Source organism: Heteronotia binoei, chromosome 3, assembly GCF_032191835.1.
Source record: "Heteronotia binoei isolate CCM8104 ecotype False Entrance Well chromosome 3, APGP_CSIRO_Hbin_v1, whole genome shotgun sequence".
Taxonomy (NCBI): Eukaryota; Metazoa; Chordata; class Lepidosauria; order Squamata; family Gekkonidae; genus Heteronotia; species Heteronotia binoei.
Genome location: NC_083225.1, coordinates 170,655,828 through 170,661,381, shown reverse-complemented (window position 1 = coordinate 170,661,381; position 5,554 = coordinate 170,655,828).

The following is a 5,554-nucleotide window of genomic DNA, read 5'->3' as shown; positions in this document are numbered from 1 at the left end:
CCTAAGTAATAGACAGGCGACCCCCGGCGTCTCTCCTACGCAAGATTGGCACAGGGGGAGGTGGTGACGTAGGTGAGGCTCGCTCAGAGTTGGTGAGGTGGATGTTTGATAGGGCAAAAAGTCCGCTTTTAAATGGCTGCGGTCACACACAGACTGAATAATGCACTTTCAGTGCACTTTCCAACTGGATTTTACTGTGTGAACTGGGTAATCCGGTTGGAAAGTGCACTGAAAGTGGATTGAAAGTGCGTTATTTAGTGTGTGTGTCCGCAGCCCTTATGGAGTTGTTTTGTTTTGTTTTACTGTTTTAGGAGCTGTCAAGTTGCACCTTTAAGACCAACCAGTTTTTATTTAGAACGTAAGCTTTCGTGTGCTCTTAAGCACACTTCATCAGACAGTGCTGTGTTGGATTCCTCGTCTGATGAAGTGAGCTTAAGAGCACACGAAAGCTTACGTTCTAAATAAAAATTGGTTGGTCTTAAAGGTGCCACTTGACTCTTGCTTTGTTCAACTGCTTCAGATCAACCCGGCCGCCCTCTTAGATCTGTTTTAGGAGCCGTGTGTCCAACTGTTTTTGTCTCCAGAGGACAGGCTCCTGCACCATTAATGCAGGAAGGGCGAATTTCGGAACACGCAGCTTGTCATGTAGGGATGGAATGGCAATTTATTTTATTTTGCAGCATTTCTGCTCCACCTTTCTCCATAATGAGGGACCTTAAAACCACAATCGATCAATAAAACAAGTAATAACCCATCGTCAAATGCGAAAACACAACATTAGTGGAAATGATCTCTTCTCCTAAAGTCTTCCTTCCCATAAGGTTGCCAACCTCCAGGTGATGGCTGGAGGTCTCCTGCCTTCGCAACAAATCTCCAGGCAACAGACCTGGTGAAAACAGACACTTTGAAAGGTGAACTTCATGGCGTTATTGAAGTCCCTCCCCAAACCCTGCCCTCCTCAGGCTCCAACCCCCACCCCCCAAATCTCCAAGTATTTCCCAGCCCAGAGCTGGCAACACCAACTTTGCATGATTACTCTCTTTCTCTTGAAAGGAAAATAAACAGGCAAAATAAAGAGGGTTTTGATGCCCAACTCGCAAAAGTGCATCCTAATAACAGATGGAAGTCCTTCAAAATAGATGGATCTTAAAGGGTCTCTCAGTCATCCAAGCACAGCCAAAAGCTGGTCCTATAATCTAGAAACTGCTAGAAACTGTTTATGCAGGAGTAGCCACCAACTCAATGTGGCTTCTGGCTCTGGACCTGTTGCAGCTTCCAAGGAGTCTTCAAGGAGAGATGACATTTATGTGGGGTGGCATATTCCACAACAATGGATATAAAACAATAAATCTAAGGCAAAAAAGTTGTCAAGTGATGATTTAATCACTATTTAAAAATATTTTTAGAGCCCTTTTTGCTAAATTCTATTTGAGGACTTGCAATAGAAATCACCCTCAGAAGCTGGGGAGCATATCGACTTCCCTGGACATTCAATAATAAAGGCTCCCACTCAGCCTCTATTCTTCAGACCTGCTAATCACCAGGAACAAGTAGGGCTGCCAGCCTCCAGGTGGGGTGTGGAGATCTCCCACTTTTCCAACTGATCTCCAGCTGGCAGAGATCAGCTCCCCTGGAGAAAATGGCTGCTTTGAAGGGTGGGCTCTATGGCATTGTACCATGCTGAGGCCCCTCCTCTCCCCAATTCCTGCCCTCTCCCAGCTTTATCTCCAAAGTCTCCAGGTATTTTCCAATCCAGAGATGGCATTCCTATTGGCAGTTTCAGTGGACTGAAGGGGAAATGGAAAAGTCCTGGTTTGTCAGATCTATACTGAAATGAATGCAACTGCCACATACATACAACTGGACCCATTAAATTGTTGGATCAGGTGATTTGTTCTTCCAGTGCTGAAATACTCTGTGAATTTCTATAGTCTGCTGCTGTGTGGATGTTCATTGTGATATGCATGTTGTTGGAAAGTATGAGTCATAATCCATATTTTCCTAGTTTTTTATAATGCAAATTTGTATCCCAATGCTTATCAAAATGGATATTCTTCCAAAATATAGCAGACATCAATGGGAAATGAGCAAAGAATCTGCACACAGTTCCATTCATAACATGGAGGGATTCAGAGTCCAGAAGCATTGCTACTGTCAAGCACAAGATTTCAAAATAACCAGTCCTTGGATTTTGAAACAAAGTTAGGTTTATTGATAATCCATGTGGCTCATTCGAGCGGAAGATTGGAACTGATACTTTGTAACACTAAAATACATGCTTTAAAATGGCACATCAGAGGTTCTATAAACAATTCTACATTCACGTGTGAAATTCACACGATGGGCTCCTTATCTATATTGCGACTAGCACATCCAGGGTTCAGGCCTGGCTGAGCCTGAGAACAATTCCCAGGTCTTATCTTCAAAGAGGGCGTTCCTGCATCTGTTAGTAAAAGTGAAAGAAGAAAGGTGGGGGCTGCTACTTCGATGTGCCCATATTTAATTCTGGGTTAGTAACAACTCTAAAATCTGGATTCTATAATATAAAAGTAACAATTCTGAAATCCAGCTTCCATAGTATAAAATGAGTATACAATGCTTGACAACTACCAGTGACAGGACATACCGTAACTATACTTCAGCAGAAAGGTTTCAAATGGAGACTCCCATAAGAAACTGCTGAGTTGGAATTCATATACTGAATTGAGCTGTGACTCACAAAAGCTCACATGAAAAAGAATGTTCATCTTTAAGGCACCACTGGACTTCTGCTTTATTTCTCGTCCACAGACCAACATGGCTATTTTTTTTTTTTTGCAATTTGATACTATTTATTTATTTTTTATTTTATTTATTTATTTAGAATTTATATCCCGCCCTTCCCACGGGTGGCTCAGGGTGGGATACTATCAGTCTTGGTTCTCAATAGGGACTGAAGATGGGTAGGTCACTACAAAAGCTACAGCTTCAGGTACACTTGATGAACTCTTGTGAATGGTTCACACCCACTCCGAATGCTTCATTTACTCTTTTGACAGGATCTCCTTTTCATCAGTGCTCAGTGTAATCTTTTCCTGGGTTTGAACACATGAAGCCGTCTTATACAGAATCGGACCATCAGTCCATCACAGTTAATATTATCTACTCAGACTGGCAGTGGCTTTCCAGGATCTCAGACAGAGGGCTTTCACATCACCTACTGTCTGCTTCTTTTAACTGGAGATTGAACCTAGGACCTTCTGCATGGCAAGCAGATGCTCTACGACTTAGCCACAGTCCTTCCCTTCCCTTCTTCTGACTTCTGTTTGCAATAGCTTCCCCCCCCCCCCCCCCCAGAACTGCTGCAATTTGTACTTTGGGCATGAATCTCTTCGCCAGTTGAATGTATCTGATGAAGTGAGTTCTAACTCTTCAAAGCTTTTGCCACAATACATTTGTTAGTCTTTAAGGTGCCAAATGGTTTGCTAATAAAATGGTGGCATTGTAAGCTTTAATATTTTTTAAAGCTAAATATTGTGCTGCATCCCAAGGTAGAATAAGGATCCTGTTATAGGATAATAAATTCCAGTGGGAAAGCAATATTAGGTAAAAGCAATGCTCATAACACACCTTCTTCTGCACTTTTTTTGCTTTGGCTCCCAGAACTGCCATTCTATCCTGAACCACTGTCTCTCCACCCCACCCCCTCCCGCCCTCCATTAGCATTTGTTAGATCTCTGTCAGTATGATCTTAAGTAGATCTACTTAAAATCCTACTCAGTGGGGTTTGTTTCCAGGAAAATGTCCTCAGACTTTCATTCTATATAGCATGGTAGTGTTACAATGAGCCAGTAGCTCCTTTGAATTCCCAGACTCAGGCCTCATTTTGGGCAGGAGCTCGTAGGAGCAGAGTTTCGGAACCTATACATTTCTACATTTTCTTGTGTTCTTTCTTTCTTTACTATATATATACAGTATATATACAACCGCAGGGCCTGCAAGACAGAGTTGTTCCGCCAGGTTTTTAGTTGAGGCAGGTGGGCGTCCTCTACTCTGTTGCCTATATCATCGGCTGCACAGTGGCGGTGGGCATAGTGATCTATCACAGCGATCTATCATCTGAATCTTCATATTCGGGCCACTGAAAGATTACACCTAAAGTTGCACTATGTGCCGCCCGCTTTTGCTATTTAATGCTGTTGTAATGCTATTGTTTTAAACTGTATTTATTGTATGTGATTGGTTTTTTATCTGAATGTGATCCACCCTGAGCCCGTCTGGGAAAGGGCGGAATACAAGTGAACCAAATAAATAAATATGCTTCTGGGCTCCATTGTTCAACCCCCCCTGTGAGAATTTTGCTGAACTCTAAAATTTTACAAACTTGCTAATATTTCCCCCCACAAAAAAATGGGGAAAGAACCAAAACATATAAGGAAAAAGGAAAGGAAAGGTCCCCTGTGCAAGCACCAGTCGTTTCTGACTCTGGGGTGACGTCACATCATGATGTTTTCACGGCAGACTTTTTACAGGGTGGTTTGCCATTGCCTTCCCCAGTCATCTACACTTCCCCCCCAGCAAGCTGGGTACTCATTTTACCAACCTCAGAAGGATGGAAGAAGAAGAAGAAGAAGATATTGGATTTATATCCCGCCCTCCACTCCAAAGAGTCTCAGAGTGGCTCACAATCTCCTTTACCTTCCTCCCCCACAACAGACACCCTGTGAGGTGGGTGGGGCTGGAGAGGGCTCTCACAGCAGCTGCCCTTTCAAGGACAACCTCTGCCAGAGCTATGGCTTACCCAAGGCCATGCTAGCAGGTGCAAGTGGAGGAGTGGGGGATCAAACCTGGTTCTCCCAGATAAGAGTCTGCACACTTAACCACTACACCAAACTGGAAGGCTGAGTCAGCCTTGAGCCGGCTACCTGAATCCAGCTTTTGCCGGAATTGAACTCAGGTTGTGAGCAGAGAGTTCAGACCGCAGTACTGCAGCTTTACCACTTTGCGCCACCAGGCTGCAAAACATATAAAGACACATGGAAATCTTCATCATGCCACTGTGGCCACATAGGAGAAAGTCATTAAAGACGTGTGATGGGAGTAAGGTTTTATTATGACAGTTATAATTCAAGAAGCATTTTAAGGTAGATGCTGAGATGATATAATATGATAATTTAGTTCACCTTTCAGTGATGTCAGGGATGTGTGGCATATGCAAGTGAATTGTGCAAATGAGTTGTGCTAATGAGCTCTGGCACTGTTTTTTCTACAAAATGACCCCTGCCCAGGCTCATTTTTTAAAAATGAAAGCTGGCAATTCAAATTGAGTGAGTAGGCAGTGGCAACTGTTATAATGTTGTGCTGTAGCAATCTAGCAATTACTGATTTTTTAAAAACTAAAAAAAGACTTCTAGTGGGGGATAGGAATGGTGGCGACAGGGGGAAGGGAAATAATGTCAGTGCAGACTGAATCTACAGAGATGTGTACCTTCCCATTCACTTGGTGTGTAAAAGTGCTCTGACTCCAGTTGTTTTAGAAATATTGTATAGAACCCTATTTGAAAAAGATTGTATC